At 42.8% G+C, this 21044-nt stretch overlaps 1 long non-coding RNA gene across 3 annotated transcripts in view; it reads left to right on the top strand.

The window, feature by feature from the left end:
- LOC142856241 (uncharacterized) overlaps positions 1 to 21044 on the top strand; it is a 326516-nt gene that overhangs the window by 154605 nt on the left and 150867 nt on the right. The window contains exon 3 of one of the 3 annotated variants that reach the window (XR_012911608.1): positions 2679 to 2732. The exons of the other annotated variants lie outside the window; for them this stretch is intronic. This is a non-coding gene — a long non-coding RNA (uncharacterized LOC142856241). Of the gene's footprint in view, positions 1 to 2678; positions 2733 to 21044 lie in introns of those variants that run through there. 3 annotated transcript variants of the gene reach the window in all.

Below are 21044 nucleotides of genomic sequence, written 5' to 3'. Positions count from 1 at the left end.
CTCAGGGTCACGTTTAGCCCCATGTTAAGTGCTGGATGATGCACAACTCTAATTAGTTTTAACAATAAAAACCATCCGGGTGCTGGTGGCGCACCCCTTTAATCCCAGCACTCGGGAGGCAGAGGCAGGCGGATCTCTGTGAGTTCGAGACCAGCCTGGTCTACAAGAGCTAGTTCCAGGACAGGCTCCAAAACCACAGAGAAACCCTGTCTCGAAAAACCAAAAAATAAAAATATAAAAATAAAAACCGAGTCAGATATTGGGGCAAAAGCTGAAAGATCAGCAAAGTAAAGGACCAGCCACTGTCACCTCTTACCTCTCCGACTTCTCAAACTGATAAGGGTTAAGCTCCCATCTCTGCCTCCCCTTATCACTTCCTCTCTCTGCCCAGCCTTATCACTTCCTGTCTGTCTTTATAGACCTCTGGACCTCTATGGATAACTAGTGGCTAGCTCTACCCTCTGATCTCCAGGAAAGCTTTATTTGTCAGAACACAAGCACAATCTCACAACACTGCCTGGACCTTTGGGGTGTTCCTTAGGCAGCCTTAAAAGAGTGGAATCTCGACAGCAACCAAAGGCCTTGGCTTCCCCTGTGTGGGCTGTGAGCGCCACTTGTTCAGCATCGCTTCTGTTTATGCCACTCACTAGACGAACAAACACAATGAGCCACACGCTGTCCCTACTTTTCAGATGAGGAAGCTGAAGGAGTCACAGCTCTGGCATGTCCCAAGCTCTTTGAACTAGCCAGCACCCGAGTCCCGTGGTTTCCTACAGCAAAGGCGAGCACAGCAACCACAGAAGCGTGGCAGGTAGGACTTGCCTCTTAGCACTTGGCTAGCTCTAGAGCAGCCTCCCCCGATATGTAAGCCTCACGAGGGAGCCATGTGGAAGGCCTTGACTATGACAAAATACATATAACATAGATTTACCGTTCCATCCGTTTTAGCACAGTTCAGTAGTATTCAGAATATTTCTGTTGCGTGGTCCTTCTTTCCTATGCATTTCCAGAGCCCGCAGTGCGAATTCTGCAGCCATTCAGCAATCGTGTTCTGTTTGTTCTTTTCTTTCCCCTCCATCACTCAATCCTCTTTTTCTTTCTCTGTGGATTTGCCCACTCTGGGTGCTGCTTAGAAGCAGAATCCAACAATATGTACAACGCTGTGTTTGACTTGTTCTTCTTACCGTGATGTGTTTTTAAAGGTTGTCTGTGTTGTTGTGGAGGGAATTCACTCCTCCTTAAGGCTAGTGTTCTACTTCATGAGTCTTCATTTCACTTACCCATCTGTCCAGGAACATTTGGCTGGGTCACGTATGAGGCATTATGTGTTCCAGTAGCCACATTGGAAAAAGCCAGTCTAAAGAGAGAAGCTATTTTACTACTGTTTTTGTGTTATTGGCTAAACTTTGGATTTATGGAAATACTAGATACATCCAAATTACTGAGCTCTCCGTGTGCGATCACTATGATGATTAATGATGCATTTTATATCTTAGTCTTTGAAATCCAGAGCGTATTTCATGCTGCAGCATTTTAGTGCATGGCCACACTTCACTTCTGCTAATTGCCTTTCAGGGAATTCAGAGGCACATGAAGCTGGGCTTTCCGCATAGGACAGTGCTGTTCTCAATACTGAGTTAAATGATTTTACCAAAGCAATGGTATTTTGAGTCCCCAACCTCAGTTATATAACATTTTCCATGGTATTTAAGTTCTCATTTTCAATCATCCTCAATTAATGTGCTTCCTTATGACAATGACTATTATAAAAGATATAGGAATATATTACTTTTTACAAAAAATATTACATTTACAAACCCACACATGTGCTAATGAATCAAGGAAATAATACAAGGTGCTACCCGCTTCTCAGCGCAGTGTGTAGGTGGCTCAGGGCTGCTGTGTAGAGCTAACACACAGTTCCTAAGAATCTCTCTTTTGATTTATTAATTGTTTTCTTCTTCTTTGAAGACAGAGTTTCACTAAGTAACCTGCCTCAGCCTCCTGAATGCCAGGATTACAGGCATGCATGCACCGTCATGTTGTTTGATTTATTATTTTTCTCATGTAGCTTATATAATGTTAAGAATAACTTTATTAAGCACTGAAGTAATTGTCTTAATAGAAAAGAGTTTCATAACAGAAAACGAGAAGCCTCACAGAACATCAGGGGTGACTGTGGAAACAATGAGTTGAGAATGTTCTGGAAGGATGGGCAGAATCAGGAAAGGAGGAAGGAGGGGGAAGGAAGGAAGGAAGGAAGGAAGGAAGGAAGGAAGGAAGGAAGGAAGGGGGAAGGAAGGAAGGAAGCCAGGCAGGCTGGCTCTTTACAGAGACAGCCTCCTATACACCAGTCCCTGCTAGAGACATCATATACTGCACTGGACTGTGTGACATTATCAATCGTAGACTGTTGTCCTACAAAACTTGTCAGTTTCATGGGTTTAACTGAGCATGCTCTTTCATACATATCTGAAATTATCTTTATGAAAAAGCAGACTATGTGGAGGGTCTTGAATTTTGCATGTTACGTTAGCACACAGGATAGTCAGACCAATGGAAAGAAAGGAGATGCTGCAACAACAGCAGCAATGATTACAAATGACAATGCATCTTAAGTGGGTAGACTACGACAGACACCACATTCCATGTATAATCTCACTTCATTCTTGTTACAGTCTTGACGATGTTGTGATTCCGATATTGAGATTAAGATGCTCAGTCTCAGAGAGGTAAATGCTCTGGTGGGATCCCACCGTTCTGTTCCAACTCTAGAGCGCCCACTAATCATCCTGCATTGTCAAAGACTGAGCTGTTTCTACGGGAGAGGCTTGTTTTGCTCGAGCAATACTTGTGGCCACATTAGGGGCAAGTTGAGCCATCCAGAGTCAGAATCTATGGCAACTGGCAGTTCTTCTTCATCGGTCTGAAGAGGTCTATTCTCAAAGCAGAAAGCACACATGACAGGACTGGTCACCTTCCAGTTATTCAAGCTTTCTACTTACTGACCTGGCCAGCAAGAATACTTGTTGGCTGCCAATGGTCAGAATAAATGTTACAAGTGAAGGTGGGGACACTGTTTATTAGCTACGGAAGGACCTTTGAGAACCCTCCAATGTCTACACCAGGAGTTCCCAACCTGAGATAGAGCTGAATTGAATGGGAAGGGTGCATCCATCTTTGCTCACACTCATATTTACCTAAAATTAAATACTTCCTTCTAGTATGAATGCAGAGAGTAAGCCATAGTAGCACAGGCTTTCCCTGTGATGTCTGGACTTTTCATACAAAATGTATACAATTGTAGGTATTTTTATATCACACTACTGTTTGTTGAAATGCACCCAACTATCATTTAAACTTGTCACCACTATAAAATTATTATGATTAAAAGACTGACTGCTGCTGGTCCTCGACTTGCTATGTTAATGAATAAATACAGATGCACTACGCACCTGTTTTGGGGGATTATTTTGCTACATTGATTTTAGTAGAATTAGTTTTCTTTGCAATTTTGTGCTCTTTACTTTATTATTCCAAAATAGTATTTTTAGGAAGGAATCTTTATTCTGCAAGCAATCAAAATACCATGCTTCGAATCAAGGCACACAAACTCATCCTTTGACCCTTGGTGACACTGTTTTCCACCTTGGCTCTCCACTCGCCCAACATTGCAGATGGCCAACATCCTACTTCCCCATCACTGGTTCTCACTGAGGTCATTGGGAGGTGTTGAGTCAGCAGATCCAAGGAAGGACACATTCTGCACCTTGGAGGGGAGGGACAAGGTTTCAGATCTGAAGAAAGAACTCTCCCCTAACTCAATCCAGCCCAGCCCAGCCCAGAATTCCTTTCTGGGCACTTTTTTTCTTTGCCAACCAGTTGTGAGAGTCCTTTTGTGAATAACATGTCTGGATTAGTTTGCTGAACAATTGCTTTGGCTTGGTTGGCCTCTGATTGTCCTTGCTTTTGTGAGTCAAAAAGCCTTAATCTTATTCGAATGCAATTTAATTCCCTAGAGAGCTGAGCCTTTAGCCTTCCCGGTTTATAGAGTGAGGGCTTAGAGCATGTCCAGGGGAGATGACATGGTGCTTCTTTCAAGCTGGGTCAATCTACCAAGGAAATAATTAGATAAATGCAAACTCCAGTCCAGAAAGGAGGAAGAAAAGAATTTCTCCACAAATTACTTTTAGGACATTTAAGTAGAATTGAATTAGAATGTCAAGGGCCAGAGAGCTCTCAGGAGGTCATTTGATCTAGTCCTCTGTTGCTGGGCAGGAGCACAGATGTGAAAATGGAGCCTTCATTTAAAAGGCCTCTGGGGAAGCAAGCATTTTTACCTTTGCACCAAGGTGGGTCCTGCCAGATGGACTAGAGGACCTTGTGGAATTCAAGAGATATTCATTAAAAAATGTAATGTACTTCATTAATCAGTTTTTAAAGAGTCATTTCCATTAAATTTATTTATTTTTATCCTATGTGTGTATTTTTCCTGCATGTATGTCTGTGCATGCCTGATACCCAGTGAGGCCAGAAGAGGGCATTAGAGCCCCTGGAATTGGAATTTGAGATAGCTGCTGTGTGGGTGCTGGGAACTCAACCTGGTTCTCTGAAAGAGCAGCCAGTGCTCTTAACGTCTGAGCCATCTCTCCAGCTTCAGTCATTAAACAGTTTTATAATTAAAGACTTATTTATTAAAGCCCTGCTATGTGTCAAAGACTATCCTAGACATGAGAGACATATCAGTAAGTTTATCTTCCAGTGGGTATAGAATAAGTAATGAGAAAATTGAAGGATTTGTTAGCTATCAATAAATTCATTTAGAAATTGCAAACACTGCATTGGGTAATGATGGTGGAGTCTATGATTATAAGCTGTATAACCGTATACAGCTGGATGGGGAAGTGGGGTTATTGCACACAACTGAATCAAGGAGGCGGGGTCATGGTACACAGTGAACCAAGAAGGCTGGTTAGCTAATCTCAGTAGGAGCAGCTTCTAGAAGGAAGCAGTCTTCAGGCTCTAAGTATCCATGGTGGAGAGAAAGCTATGATGGGCATTTCCCACACACACTTGGACCAGGATGTAAGACTTTGGCATTTCTCATGAGGCTGAAGCTTTGGGGTCCCTGATATGGCCATGTCTGTGGCCACAGCACAGATTTCACTAAGGACTTCATTCACTCAGGGTTTCCTCTGATCCCCACATCAAACAGTCCCTTTACTACACAGAATGACATATTTATTTTAAATTCATAGATTTACATGGATATACCATGGGCAATTTCTTTTTAGAATTATATTTTTCACAAAAATGCTAACTTAAAATCCATATAAGAATAATTAAATTTAGAGAACACTGATTCTCATCCAAAGTCTGTATTTTGCTGGTATGAAAGAGGCTGAGGCAGAAGGATTATGAGTTCAAGGCTTCTCCAGGCTTTGTAGAAAGACTTTGCAAAAAGGAGAAAGGGAGAAGGGGGCAGAGCACGGGGGGGGGGGGGGCGGGGGGAGGGACAGGAGGGAGGCCTGTGTTTTACAGATGAAGTATTTAGAGTCCAGGTTGCTTAGAGTGACCTGCTAAAGGCAGCACAGCCAGCAGGGGACGATGGCTTCTTTCTCTGACCTCTTACTCTGGTAGGTCCTCCTGCAAGCACTGTCCCAGGGCTCAAGTCTAATAACAGCTTATAAGGTGAATCTTCTTGCTGTTTCCCACATCTTACAGAGAAGGAAACTGAGGTTTAGAGACAACACGGTTTGTACTAAGATCAAATATCTGCTAAGAGGCAGAGCTGGGACTCAAATGGCAGACTTCACAGTTCCTGAGTTTGCAACAAAACTGTCCAAGTCTTGTGAAGGTAACACCTAATTAATTACCAAGTGGGTCCACGCCCATATTCTTTCAAGACCACTCAGTTTCCTGTGGTCTCTGAATGTTAAGATTCCACAAAACATGAACAAAGTAGGAGGTGTTAAATGTTGAAATTTATCCAAAATAAAATGACTATCTAAGTTTCTATCTACTGATATACCTTCATAGGAACAAGTATTCTTGACTTGCATGTGATAATGTCATTGGACCAGAAGATTAAATTTAATGGTACTATGATAATATTTTCAAAACAGCGTGATGTAACATGTTATATGAGCCACACATAAATTAACAGTTCTAAGAAATCTCCTCCTCAGCCTCCATGTATTCAACCCACATCTTGTTTTGTATTTTTAAATTCTGCTAGACACTAACAGCACTTCAATAACAAACAATAGCCTTTAGGTAAGTCTTTCATCATGAAGACAATCTCATGGTTTTCTTTATAGCATGCCTTGATTAACAGCCATCCTTTGGTGGTGATAAAACGAAGCCAAGTTAACAGAGGAAGGTGGTGGCTGGAGAAGAAATAACCAACCAGTGGGATAGTTGGAGGCTGTAAAACCCGTATTTCACTGAATAGGAGAGGCCCATGGAGCCAAGAAGCCAACAAAGTGTAAGCAACAACGTCTACCCTGTGTCCTGGGGTTCCCCTCATCAGTAATGATCCCCAGTTTGTAGACTTGGAAAACTGAGGTTGAGATGTTTTATCCCTGAGGTCACAGTAAGAAATGGAAGCCAGTCTCACACCCACAACGGTGTGTGTGTGTGTGTGTGTGTGTGTGTGTGTGTGTGTGTACGTCCGGGGTGTTTGTGTGGGTATGTGCATGGGATGTGGAGGCTAGAGGAGAATCATGGATGCTGCTCATCCATTTCCTCCTGGTTTGCCACAGGTCTCCTTGCTGCATATAGCAGGCTGTACTTCAAAGTTCCCAGAATTCTGTCTCCATTGCCCATCTTCCCATGGGAGCATGAGGATTACAGATGCCTGTATTACTGCATTTAGCTTTTATGTGGCATCTAGGGATAGAAACGGAGGTCCGCATACTTGTGTGGCAAGCGCTTAACACACGGAACCATCTCCTTCCTCTAGATGCTTAAATCCCTTCCCAGCTGGCACAGGAGACTTGGCAGTGGCAGAAGGGTCCTGGGAGCACAGACATCCCCAAGGCTGCTCATCTCATTACTTCAGTTTCCTAAACACTTTCATAATTAAAGAGTTGAATTAATTACTGGCGGGGGACCTGGCCCACAGGTCCTCTTTGTTTTGGGTGTGTTCCTCTAAGTGGAAAGTTCCGCAGCTTCCTTTTCTTCTTCTTTCCAGAAAAGGATGGGATTATTGACCAACACCTGGTGGCCTGGACACACCTAGCAGCCTGGACTTGGGCTAGAATAGTCATTGCTCTAATTAAGGCTTCTTATGCAGGCCATCTGCTTTGCTTTCCCACTGAAATGTATTACAGCGAAGGCTCTATCAGTCAAAGGTGGGATGTAGAAATCTCACAATAAACAATTTGCAGCAATCGCACAGAAATGTCATAGCTCAAAGCAGACCATTTATTTCAACCTTTGGAATGGGTCTGCCAATGTCGAATTGTTAAGGAAGTGACTTTAACATCCACATGTCCTGGTCTCTAAGCTGCCACACTGTGGTTCACAAGGCTCCTCCTAATACTCTTCCCTGAATCTCTATAATATTCTTCCCTGAGTCTCTATAATATTCTTCCCTGAGTCTCGATAATACTCTTCCCCGAGTCTCTATAATACTCTTCCCTGAATCTCTGTAATATTCTTCCCCGAGTCTCTAGCCCAGCATCACTTCATCCCAGGGCCTTGGTTGTGCGTTGGAGTTACCTTGATAGGCTCTTCTTGGCTGTTGTCTTAGCTGCAGCATCACCTTTGAAGAGATTTCCTCTCTGTAAAGAATGATATGCTGTGTAATCTTGTGGTTTCTTGTCTCTAGAGCTGATTGTTGTGTGAACACCTGCTTGGCACTCCGGGGACCAGTCCCATCCCATGACTAAGAAGAGTGTGGTCTGAAAGCAAGGATAGCAATGGTCAGCCCTGGAACAGAGCCACCAGGCATGGAGTAGGCACAAAAAAAAAAAAAAGCCTAAAATACAATCAATCTCTCTCTCTCTCTCTCTCTCTCTCTCTCTCTCTCTCTCTCTCTCTCTCTCTCTGTGTGTGTGTGTGTGTATGTTTGTGTGTGTGTATATGTGTGTGTGTGTGTCCACTAGCTTGAATCTCGATTTCTGAATCTTGATTTCGGACAACAGAATTATATTCTAAATTATTAGATGAGAAAGATATGTAATGGAAAGGGTTATTATTAGCAGGATTGAGTCGCAACTAAATTCTGAAATGTCATTGACCATAAGAAGCTCCACTTTCTGGTCTCACACTCACTGGCCTGGGCCCAGAACCACCTCTCCCACTATGCTCCCCCACCATGCTTGCTCCCTCGCCCCTTTTGCAGCAGGACTCTTTGGTTCCCATTGTTCTTCATTACTCTTACCCTAGTATTCCTCAGCTCAGAGGAAGTGTCAATATGCCATATCCTGATGGCATATGCCAATGTCCTCAGCTCAGCTCTCTCGTGACTTAGGAAATATTTAATGCTCTTGTGGTTGCTCACATTGCTAGCTCCACTTCCCACCCACCCCTTTTTTCTTCTGAGCTCCTTTGTCTTGAAATCTACTTTCTGGGATTGCCAGAAACTCTCCTGCTTCTAGACCTTGGCTCCTGCCCCTTGCTATGCCTCCCCTCATTCCACCTCAGCTGCACCTCCTGTGCTCCAAGTGACTAGGCTACAACTGTTCATGTCAGCTTTGAGGTGATAGTCCTCTCCTTCTGAAAACTTCTAGAAGATGATAGCATATATTTTACCCATGACAAAAAGCAGGTTTCCCCCAATACTCAGCTTTTTAGTTGGCCTCCCCGTTAAGTTTGTATTTGCCGTGAGCCGTGAGTCTTTTTCTAGCTCTAGTGCTGGGCGCAGTGCTTGGCACTGTGTTGAGGAGTTATTTTGTTTTGTTTTTGATATTTTGTTTTTTGTTTTTAAAGTTATATGGGTGCTCCAGAAGCAAGAAGAAAGTTTTACTTCCTCTGGAACTAGAGTTCTTGGTGAAAGAAAGAAAGAAAAAAGAAAGGAAGGAAGGAAGAGAGGGAGGGAAGGAAGGAGGGAGAGAGGGAAGAAGAAAGGAAGGGAGAGAGAGGGAGAGCTTAGACGTGATGCTGCAGGGCAGGCAGATCTCTGTGAGTTCGAGGCCAGCCTGATCTAAAAAGTGAGTCCATGACAGCAAGGACTACCCAGGAAAACCCTGTTTCAAAAAACACAAACCAAAAACAAAAACAGACTGATAAATAGATTTAAAAAAAGAATAAAAAAGTTTGATTTGCAAAGCTTTAAATGACATTTGGTGGCAACTCACCAGCTAATTGTTCACTATGCTCACTCTACCCAGAAACCACTCTGGTTTTCTCTTTTTTGCACAGTCACTGGGAAGCTATGTGACCTAGGGAGGAGTGCCCACTCACAGACCCTGCCATTTACAGAGAATTTGAGAAGCCACATCGTCTGTGACGCTACCTCTCAGCAAAAACTCGAAAGGGAAGGCAGTCTCAGCTAGAGCTCAAATGTCAAGATTCGATGCTTTATGTTTTTGGCATAGCCCTGGAGACAAATACATAATCAGGGAGGTATGTAATCCGGTCTGGAAAATTCGGTCCAGATAGGACGACATGGAGCGAGAAGCACACACACAAACACACAACCATGCGCGCTCTGATGTGCACAAACCACATTAATAGATGGCAGCTTCCTACCTCTGAAGTGATTTATAAATTAAAATAATTGCTTCTTTGAACTGTTCTGATATTAATTGACCTATCGCTAATGTAAGAATAGTCTCCAAACCATCCAAACATTACCTAAACATTCTTATTCTCTTTATTCTGGAAATTCAAAAACCCACAAAAATAGACCCTCTGTTCTGGTGCCAAGGGTCATAAAGAAAAACCCATCATCTTTGATGACTTTGCATTTCTCATTGTATTTCTTCATCAAATTAGTTCTAAGTGAAGCGGTGAATACTCAGAACTTGAGGTCTTCCCACCCAGCCTCCCCTCAACAGTCCCCGCCTTGAGCACATGGATCCAGTTCTAGCTCAGATCTCTGGTAATGAGAGCAAGACAATTCATTATTTTTTATTCATTTAGCTCTAGATCCATATCCCAAGTCACCTCAGACTGTGAGCACCTGGCATTTCCTTCCCAGGTAAATGAGAGAGAATTGAAGTTGGCTATGGTCCAGATGTGCACACATGGAGAAGAACTTGCTCGGGCCACTGAACAGAGGTGATCTTGACCTGTCTGGAAAAGGCAGAAAACATAGTATTTGAAGATAGGGGCTTCAAGAAGAGTTCTAAAACAGGGACATGGCACCTGAAGGAACTGGTAGCCCAGGGACACTTGATTGCTACAGCTTGGGGAGACAGAAAATCTACTACAGCCATCAAATGGCTGCTGAGCAATTTTGAAATAACATGCCACCTCCTGGGACACAAAGGACAATCCAGGCTCCATGTCAACAGCATCCAAACTGAAAAATCCAGCCTCACAGTCTAGAAGTTATGTCTTATGTTGCCTCTTTGTGGTTGTGTGACCTTGGTGTGTTTATTTCTTTGTATGTGTATATGTTGTGTATATGTGCAGGTTTGAGTGTGTAAACTGCCCTTGTTTTGAGACATAGTCTCTCACAGGCATGGATTGTAGCAAGTAGACAAGGCTGGCTGACCAGAGATCCATCTGTCACTGCCTTCTTAGCACTGGGATGGCAGGCATACCCAGTATTCTTGGCATGTTTCCTGAGCCATCTGAACTTCAAGGTCTTTTTCTATAAAATAAAGATAACAGTAAAATACCTAATTTTATTAATGTTCAATCAAAGAAGATGTAAAGGTTTGAAAATATATTCTATTTTTATCGATTTCCTTGTGTGTTTCAAGTAGAAGGTCCCATGATTTGAGGGTAAATTGTCAGCTTAACATGTATTAAATTAATTCACATTTGTCCATTTTTCTGGCGTTCGGCACAGTAAGTTAATGCGTGTGCACATGATGAGTAAAGGTCAGGCTGGAGGATTTTGCATTTCCATTCCCTCATTTATGATTCTGTGCCCTGGGAAGCACCAAGGCCTTCTAGTTATTTTGAAGTACATCATGAATTGTTGTAGGCAACAATTCCCCCATTTCAGCATAAAACACAGAAAGTCATTCCTCCTGTTTATTGAACACGCCAATAGTGGTATATTTCTGTGTATATACCACTTCCCTCCTAATCCCTAATGACCTGTAGTCTGCTTTATGAAGCTTTTCGCCTCCACGATGACTGAGAGAATGCCTTGTTGCCTTGTTTGTCTTTCTATGCCTGGATAGTTCATTGAAGAAAGTGTCTTCTAATTCTGTCCATTTTGACACAGATGTCAGCAATTCATTCTTGTCTCTGACTATTGCCTCATTGCGTGTGTGTGTGTGTGTGTGTGTGTGTGTTTGTGTGTGTGTGTGTGTGTGGCGGGGTGGGGGCAGGGAGCTTCTGTTTTGTTTATTCATCTGTCAGTAGACCCCTTGGTAGCCATGTCTTGATTGTTGTGGGTATTGCGAGAGCAGATGTGCCAGCAGGATGCTGAGCACATTTTCTATGGGTTTTTGCTGAACATATGGTGGTTCTGGCCCTAGTTGTCTGAGGACCCTCGGTGCCATTTTCCACAATGGCTGCTCTAACCTATGTTTCCACCAATAGCATGAAACATCCCCTTTGTCCAGATTTTTAGCAGTGTTTCTAAAGAAATGCCACTCTTATTGGAATAAGATGGTATTCTAGCATTTATATTTTGGTTCCAAAACCCAACTTAGTATTTTCTTTTACTATAGGATGAATACAGAATGACTTTCAGTTCTATATATGAAAAGAGAAGCCTTTGCCAAAAATTGGGTGTTTGTTTGGCATAACTAAAAATACTAATTTCAAAATGCTAAAATAGTTCTGTTTCCGTTTAGTTCTATGAAAAGATCAATTATCGATACAGACATTTTCCAACATCTCTTCAGACCCATGGTCGCCAAGTCAGAAAGCCAACAATGCTTGCTTTAATTTAAACAGCAAAACAAAAAGGTTTCAAGTGGTGAGAACACGCTTCTCCAGAATTTCCAGAACACAATGGACTTATCCATCTAGCCTGTGTTTTTCCATGTGATATAATAAATAATGTCAGGTGAAGTGTGAAAATCAGCAGTGTGACTGCTGTCTGAAATTTAGTATTTATTTGGACAAAAAAACCCAATTTGGATTTATAGAGCATTTTACCAAAAAAGTTCCTAAAATTATTTTAAATAAGAAGTCTCTTAGCATCACCTGAAATTAATTTGATTGTGTTTTCTGTCCATTCTGGATAATATTCTCAGTGATCTTATGAACAAAAGTCAGGCCTTCTCACCACTCCTGAGTGTCATGACATCTGTGACCCCCCTCTCTTTCTCTCTCGTCTCTCTCCCTTTCCTCCTCTTTCTTTCCCTTCTTTCTCTGTTTCCCCCCCTCTCTCTGTCCCCCCATCTCCTCTCTCTCTGTGTCCCCCTTTCTCTCTGTCTCCCCCCCACCATCTCCTCTCTCTCTCTGTCTCCCCCTCTCTCTGTCTCCTCCCCACACTGTCTCCTCTCTCTCTCTGTCTCCTCTCTTTTCACTCTCTCCCCTTCTCCCCTCTTTGTTTGTGTGTCGGGAGGTCACTCTTTGGACACCTGCTCACCTTTCCTAGAGTTTGACTTTCTCAGGTGGAGTGGGCTGCCAGGCTCTATCTTGAAAATTCATTAAGAGGACAGAACGCACTGACTGTGAGCTTGGTGTTTCTTTGGAGAATTGTTCCAAAATCATTAGTAATATTATTGTAATGCTGGCTATGTTATTTTTATAGCCAGAAATGGGCTGTTATTCTGTATTCGCTAAAGAATTTAAAAAGCACTGCCACCCACAGGCTAAATAAGACCATTTTTCTCAGCATAGAATGTATATACAATCATATATAGCAAGTTGTTGTAGGAACAGCTCAGGAACCCTATTGTTTTAAGGGAAACATATAGAAATGAAACACCAGAATAATGGCCAGAAAAACCAAAAAACAAAAAAAACAAAAACAAAGGAAAGAAAGAAAAAAAGAAAGAAAGAAAGAAAGAAAGAAAGAAGGAAATGTCGGATGGCCAGTTGGCCACTTACCCCAAAGCTAGTGAGGCTTCTCTGTCTACAGTGCATTGTTAACATATTTTCCTTTGACTCAATGTGGGGATGGATCAGTGTTAGGAGACAATTCTTCAGTATCCACCCCATCCACTCAGAGAAGATTTCTAAACGGCCATCTTATCACAAAATCATTAATGGTGGTAAAAAATTTTTAAAAATTACTCAAGAAAGAGGGGTAAAATATTAAGAGTGATTTTTAAGAGCAATCCCCATAGCATTTATTCATGTTCTTATTATCAAAGCAATGCTTGTTTCTTCTAGAAACTACAGAGCAAAGAGAGTGGGATGAGAGTTACCTCTCTAACCTCAGCATCCAGAGATGAGAGCTTTCCTTGCTACCGACATAGAAAGTGGTGTCTCCTCCTCAGAGTGCTCATTCACTGAACATTCTCTTAGAGTCAGCTAATGTCACCCCAGAATGGGCTCAGCAAACTTTATGAGGAGACAAACTGTATGCTAGACTTTGTAGGCTGTGAAGGGTTTGTCATAATTAGTTGATTCTGTTTCCTTCTGCATGGTACCATGACAGCAGTCACCAACAGACAGTAAGCATGATGATGTAGCCCGTGTCTCCCCTCAGTGGTCTCCATTCTTTCTTGGACCTCTAGTTTGTTAGAATACTGTTATTAAATGCCTTTACGCTAGTGTGTCATCAATAGTGTGCTACATGTATTTATAGGTACTCGTATGTATATAAATGTGGGTGTGTGCTTGTCCAGAGGCCAGAGGTCAGTCAGGTGCGGTGTTTGTATCTGAGGCCTCGGCACCAGAGAGGTAGAGCTTGGAGGATCAGAAGTTCAATGCCAACTTCATCTACGTGGTGGGTCAAAGCCAATATGTGATACAAGAGACTTTGTCAAAACCAGTCTTGCCCCCACCCCTCAATCAATCAATCAATCAATCAATAAAAATCAATAAAAATGGGAGTGAGAGGAGGAGGAAGGATTGGTTTTTGCCCCGCTGGTGATTATAACAATAACCTCATGCATGGTAGGCAAATTCTTCCTTGCTGAGCTGTATGCATCATCTTGTTTCTAAGGCCTCGTTTTATTCTTGCACCATTTCCCTTTTTAAGCGTACTAATAAATGGCACTGCTAACAAGCACACATCAGTTTCGGATGAACTAGAGCCTGGGGTCAGGAACAGAAGGTCCTGTGTGAGAAGACCTGGAGAAGGGCACCCCAGCCAAACAGCCATGTAGTTATCTGACGTTTCTAATTTGACTCTCAGCACCACAATCTAGACCTTTCTTCTGGGTGTCACATTTCCTCCCCTGATGATTGCATTTAATTCGCTATCGTACTACCATACTGCAGCTGTCACTCAAGGGGTCCCAGTGGAGAAGATGCTATATTGAAAGTGCATGCGGGCTCCCCAATGAGTGCAGCTTTTAGCTCCTTCTCACTGCAAATCAAAAATGAGGTCCCTTTACACTGAACAAGTCAAAACAGGATGTCATACTGTCACGTGGAGGGTGAGGTTCAAGATTATAAAAGGTATTTGTGGAATTCAAATGACGAGGGAAAAGTTTTCATTTGGAACACGTGTAATATCAAAATAATTGGGGCTCTGACATATGACATATGAAGACATTTATATCCACATGGAATTTTGCAGTTTTTAGGAAAGATAGTCTGTCAAATATGGCTTACCCCAGTAGATAATTCTGGATTAATGGCCAATCAATTGTTTCTGTCATTACTCCATTGATTTATTCTTTCATTTACCCAATAAGGAGCCGTGTGCTTTATGTTTCTAATCAACGCTACTGATACTAATGTCTAGGTGGACAGTAATGGAGCTGGAAAGTTCACAGTCTGTGCAACTGCATCCACTAGATATAAATCAACAGCATTTAAATTACTTATCACTGATATTGGTACTGACCACCTCAGTGCTGTGCATAGAAGCCTTAGGCTTACAACATCACCAAGATTTAATGTCCACAGACAGTATCAAGCATGTTCCACATATGACGTGAGGCACTGAGATCAGAACAGTGAACAAGACAGACATCTGCTCTTGTAAAGTCAGACAAAAGAATTCATAGCTAGAAAAACCAAATAAATAGATTGAGATACCTGCTGAGAAATACAGGAAGAGTAAGGCACATGGTATTCTAGCGGAGGAACTGTTAATCCAAGCTTCCTTTAGAAGGAAGCCCAAAGGTACGACATTCAGAGTGGAACCTGAAGAATAGTATGTTTATGAATGAGACAACCACACTAGGGAATGAGGGTTCAGGAGAAGAGGATGAAACTCAAATCAGGAAGGAATATAAGGCAGCCAAGGGAGACAAGGTGGTGAAGAAACAGAGGGAGGACTGGAGCACAGGGATCCACAGACAACAGGGCTCAGAATGTCCAGCGTGCTACAGATTTTCTTCTCATCCTAAACAAAGGCTGGTGTTGAACGTCCTGTATGGGAAAGCCATGGCTTTTGGAAAGGCTCCACTGTGTGCGCTGTGAAAGTAGCAGGAGGAGACTACAATATATCGTCAAGGCTGAGAGTATCGGGGCTGTGTGCATAGTGCAAGTGACAGGCTATCGGCTATGTCCACATGCTGAAGAGGAGGACAGATCAAAGTGGTCTCCCAGTGCGGTGACCTGACCTAATCTTGCATTGCTATTTTGCAGTCAGTACCTCTGAGCCACTTCTACCTTTGAATGCTCCCAGACAATACTAATTACCAACTATTGTGAGTGGTTCCATGAAAGGCAAAATTATTTGATGTTAACATCAAAGGCCATTGTAATCAAATCTCAGACTTGCCTATTAAGACGTCATGTAGCCAATAAAATAGTCATTGCCCTTTTATCTACCAAAAGCCCACTTGAAAACCTCAAATCTAATTCCTTCTTTGCCTTCTATACCTCGCAGTATTCTCCCTCAGTGGAATAGTAGCAATGCATGGGATCTACCCTGGACATGGATCTATGCCTGCTAGGTCACAGTTATTTTAGCGACTTTTCACTATTGCTATTGCCCACACTTATGTTATGTTGGGGTAATGGGACAAGAATTAATTACATCCTTGTTCCTCAATAGCGGGTATTTGAGAAATTAGATACAAGCTGCAAAGCAAGAGAGATGAAAACCCTCATTTTCTTCCAAAAATGGCTGAATTTATTGGTGTAGATTGGTGTTTCTGTTCACATCTACCAAACGCAGTGCTCAGTACACATCGTGCAGAATGCTGGGTATCCACAGATGTCAGTTTTCCCAGTGCCTTTGTCGGAGAGAGGGAAGCTTTGCATAAGGCCTGGGGTACAGCCTACGACTTGGATGTGTTCTCACACGGAAGATTTCAGCACAATATTCTCACTCCTCATGGGAGTCATGGAGAAGAAACATGGAGAACACAAATCCCAGGGCTAGGCTTGGCTGTACAAGTCTCTATTCCTGTGACTCAGTTTCCCCATGTATAAAATGAGGATGATAATGGCGCTACCTAGTTAGTCAGATATGAGGATTGAGCAAATGGTAACATTTGTGACTGATGTATAGAAACTCAGATATGTTTGCCATTCTTATTATCTGGAGAACTCTGTCACCCTATTAGAGAGCTCCAGTGAAGCTCCTCCCCAAAGAGACATGCGTAAGTAAGAGGGCTGAGCACAGCGGCTCTCTGGTGCTCCCGAGTCCTGGAGTAGGGTTGGCACCAAATGTCTGGCAGAGAGGAAGAAGACTTTGTCCCACTTATTTTGTCATCTCACTCCATCAACCCCAAACCTGTCCCCTCCCTTCAGGACTGTCTTCTAGACAGAGGGGTTGTGTTGTACTACCCGGGAGTCTTTCCCCGATAGGAGCCTACTCCCTGAACTCTATATCCACGTGGCATTCAATGAATGCTTGATGAGTTTGAAGAAGAGCACACTTGCCTTAAAGACACTTTACTCCCAGCTGAATAAATGGCAAGGGGCTGGTTGAAACACGGTAGCAGTCTCCAAAACCTGACCGGAAGCGTGGGGTCCTGCGTGTCTGTTCCCTTATATTTTTCTGAACTTCCAGTCTTCAGGATCTGGTTTTCAGGATCCCCTGAAGCTGCAGGACAGCTGTAGATGCTAGCACCAACTCCACAGCCGATACTCAGCACCTTCTGCATTTATAAATCTTTTCTAATCAGAATTTCTGGGTTTCTCTGTCTAAAGCAGAAGCAAAGAGTAGAGGCAGAACCGCTTATAAGACGAACACATTGATGCCCTTGCTCTCTCTTTTGTGTTCCCATAAGTTAGGATGAACTAAAGGGATTAGAGGGAGGACTGAGTGAGACCTGGGGTAGCGGTTCTTAGGCAGGATGTGAGGAGGCAGGAAAATCATGCTGGCTGACTAGGTGCAAAGAACACTCACAAAAAAGCTGAGAAGTCATCACACTGAACTTAAATTGAACTAATTTAATTTTAATATGAGAAATATGATAATCACTCTTTTTTGTTATTAGTTACCCACTGCCCCACCCCCAGCATTGCAATATTCAATAAGACCTTTTCTTTAACTTGTGTCTATAGTTTCACAGTCTGTGGTAGCACTGGGCTAATTCGGAGCCATTATTTTATGAATAAAGTTTTATTAGAACACCACCAACCTCTTTGCTCATGTGTTATTGGCAACAACTTTGCATGTGGGGGCTAAGTGGTTGTATCAGACATCATGGGGCCCTCAAAACCTAATACCACCTGGTCTGTGATAAATGTGTTTGCTGACCCTTACCCAGAAAACAGGCTGACGTACATGAAGTGCTTTGCAAACACAGAATAAACAGACACACACCAGGACAAAGAGGGGAGGACACAATGCGGATGGATTAAAGGAATGAGACTAGACTGGGCTGTCTTGCTTAAATCTTGTCTTTTGCTTAATATTATAGGGCTATGGATCTGACTCTGTAGAGAGGTTGCCTTGCTGGCCTATGCAAGCATGAGAACCTGAATTCAAATCCCCAATATCTCCGTGAAACCTAGATGTGATGGTGCTTATAACCCCAGCATTGATTGGTCAGAGACAGGCGGGTCCCTAGGGCTCCCAGCCTCGCCAGACAGGAGAGCAGCAGGTTCAGTGTGAGGCCGTTCCTCCAAAAGTCATGTGGAGAGCGACAGAAAACACCAGATGCTGAACTCTGACCTCCATATGCTCATGCAGGAACGAGAGCACCCGTGGGCGAACACACACCTCACATGCTCATATGCCCACATGTGCACTGTGTGCATACATCACACACATACACACACACAATATTTATATTTTAAAAGCAGAAACAAATTTAAAAAAATATTAGTTCCATCCCTGTAGATCGTCAGAAATATACTTTTGAAGTTTTTCAGGCAAAAAAAAAAAAGGTTACAATTTTAGATTACTGAGTGATGAGCTCATGTTCTCATTTTTAGTTCAAAGCAAAGCTTGCTCATTACCAATCATCCTCGTAATTGTGAATTAACAATGGGGAGAGGCGGCCTGTGGGGATTAACTTGAGAAACTATTTCACAGAAGACAGCGTGAGCTGCTCAAACATGAACGAAACAGCACCAACTGCAGTAGTGTAAATAATACTTACCAAACTGGTCATTCATCAAAATTAAATTGTATCGGCCCCCCTGAGACTTGGTTATCACGGTCTCTACTCCAGACACAACATAAATCCCATAGCTCGTACCGTTTCCAGGCCAGCCCCATCCTCGGTGGAGCTCTCCTGACCATGACTTTTAAAACGAGATTTCTTTGTCTGAAGCTTAGTCTATTAGCCAAGAAAAGAGCAGACAAGCCTTTATGTTTTTACAAGATCAAAACAAAAAAGCAGAAGAAATATTTTATTTGTTTACCAGGAAGGTTCACCATCTCACCAGGCAGCTCGACCATTCCTGTGTTGTGAACCCCAGCGTCTCTACCTGACAGCGGTCCCCTTGTTTCACATTCCTTCTCAACTAGCTGCACAGGCCACGGAAGAGAAGCGATCTACTTCCTGCAAAAGGTTGCATTGTTAAAAGACATCTTACAGGCTTCACTTACACAAAGAAACAATAGTTCTCAGAGGTCTGGGACATTAGTTTTTCACAGGCAAAAATACTCATCTTCAATGCACATGGCCACAGGTTAAATGTAGTGTTCAGCTTGTATACACTGGCCAGAGCAATGTTATTCACGACTTCCTCCTAGTTCCCGGTTGCAAAGAACTATTCTCCCTACTGCGTTTTATGTTTATCTTTGCATTTCAAAGCTCTAGAATTAAATACAGTTAAGGTTTCATGTTAAAGTTGGAGGGCATGTTTGGGACTCATATACATCTGTGCCCTTAGTGAATAGCAGCTCAAAATGTTTCTTTTTCTTCCTTTCTTCCTTTTTCTTTCTTTTTTTTGCCAGAAATTTATTTTAAAAAATAAAGGAAAGAAAAGGGAAAAAATCGAAAAGAGAGGAACTGATGAGAGAGTAGAAGCAAGAGGAGGCCGAGGGAGAAGAGATTGAGGAAAGCCTGGCCACTTCCATGTGAGTGAGCTCATTACACATGGCTGCCTCATCCCTCTGGTTAACAATTAGTCTTAAGATGGCCAAGTAGCTCTGAGTTACAATGGTGGAACTGGCCTCTGGTGTTTAGAAAAGGAAGCAGACACGGTTCTGAAGTCTGCGGTTATTGGACAGCTCTGTGTAAAGGCACACCTGGTAACTAGCCTTTCCCCAGTACAGAGGTGAGATGTCTTAGAGATGAGGTGATAGGCCCAACAAGATGGTACTGATGTTTGTGAACAGGCAACAAAAGGACCACGTGAGACAGAATAGACTAAGACACCAGATGTTCTGCCCCGGAAATGGAGCAGGGATGCCATTAGTGAGCCTACCCCATTACAGACATATTTCCGTACGCCTATAGCATATCTGTCTACATGATTGCAAATGTAGGATACTGCTTAAGCCTTTTCTCCCTATCTACAGCTACAGGAAGTCCAGCAGCCATGCACGGTGCTTTTATTAGGCTGAGTACATCCAGATGATTTTAATAAAGTTTTAAAAGGACATTAGTTTCCTGCTATTTCAATGAAAACCACTTGCAAGAGGAATGTAGAGCAGGAGATCTCTGTCTTGTCAAAACATGCCCTCTTTATGCAAATATACCCCCTCTTTACAATAGCCAGCCGTACACAAACACCATCATCTGCTCCACAAGGTGCAGAGCAGGGTACATTGTCATTGCGAATGTGTAAGAGTGGAGAGATAAGCCTGGGGAGATGGCTCCATGGTAAGAGCATGTACCTTGCAAGCATGAGGTTGTGAGTTAGGATCCCCGGTACTCACAAAAAGCCAGGCGTGGCCCTATGTGCCTGAAATCCTGATGCTGGGGGTAGCGGGACAGAGATGATATTTCTGAAGCTCACTGGCTGCCAAACTAGCCAAAACATGAACTCTCAAGGAAACAAAGCAGAGTAGAGGAACATGCTCACTGTTGTCCTCCTGGTCTCTGTATACACACAATTACGCATGCTTGTGAATATAATATACACACAACACACAAGAGAAAAAAGAGTGAGGAAATGATGAGTGTAGTGGATGTCATGTTATTTCGTCCAGTTTCTTCTTCAAGGATTAAGGTTTCTCCCAGCCCCCAATGTCGAAAGTTCAGGGTCTTGGTTACAAGAGTCACTCTGTAGGTCTTTTCCTCAGCCAGAGTGTCTTGTCCTAGCCATGTCCCTCTGGTGATTGGTTGGTCAGCATATATATGTGAGGAGAAGGATGAGAAGAGGCGCCCAAGAACCCGGCTCCCTAATGCCAGCCCCCAAACCTCCATTGTAGAGTTGTGGTCCTTCCTGTGGCTGTGTCGTAGTTTAACATCGCTTTCTGCCTGTTTCTACTTCCTGTAACCTCTTCAAGAGAATACAGACTAGGTCCTATGTACATC

This window comes from Microtus pennsylvanicus, chromosome 8, assembly GCF_037038515.1.
Source record: "Microtus pennsylvanicus isolate mMicPen1 chromosome 8, mMicPen1.hap1, whole genome shotgun sequence".
Lineage (NCBI taxonomy): Eukaryota > Metazoa > Chordata > Mammalia > Rodentia > Cricetidae > Microtus > Microtus pennsylvanicus.
Note: the sequence above shows the minus strand (reverse complement) of the source record. Positions and strands in the feature narration are given on the sequence as shown.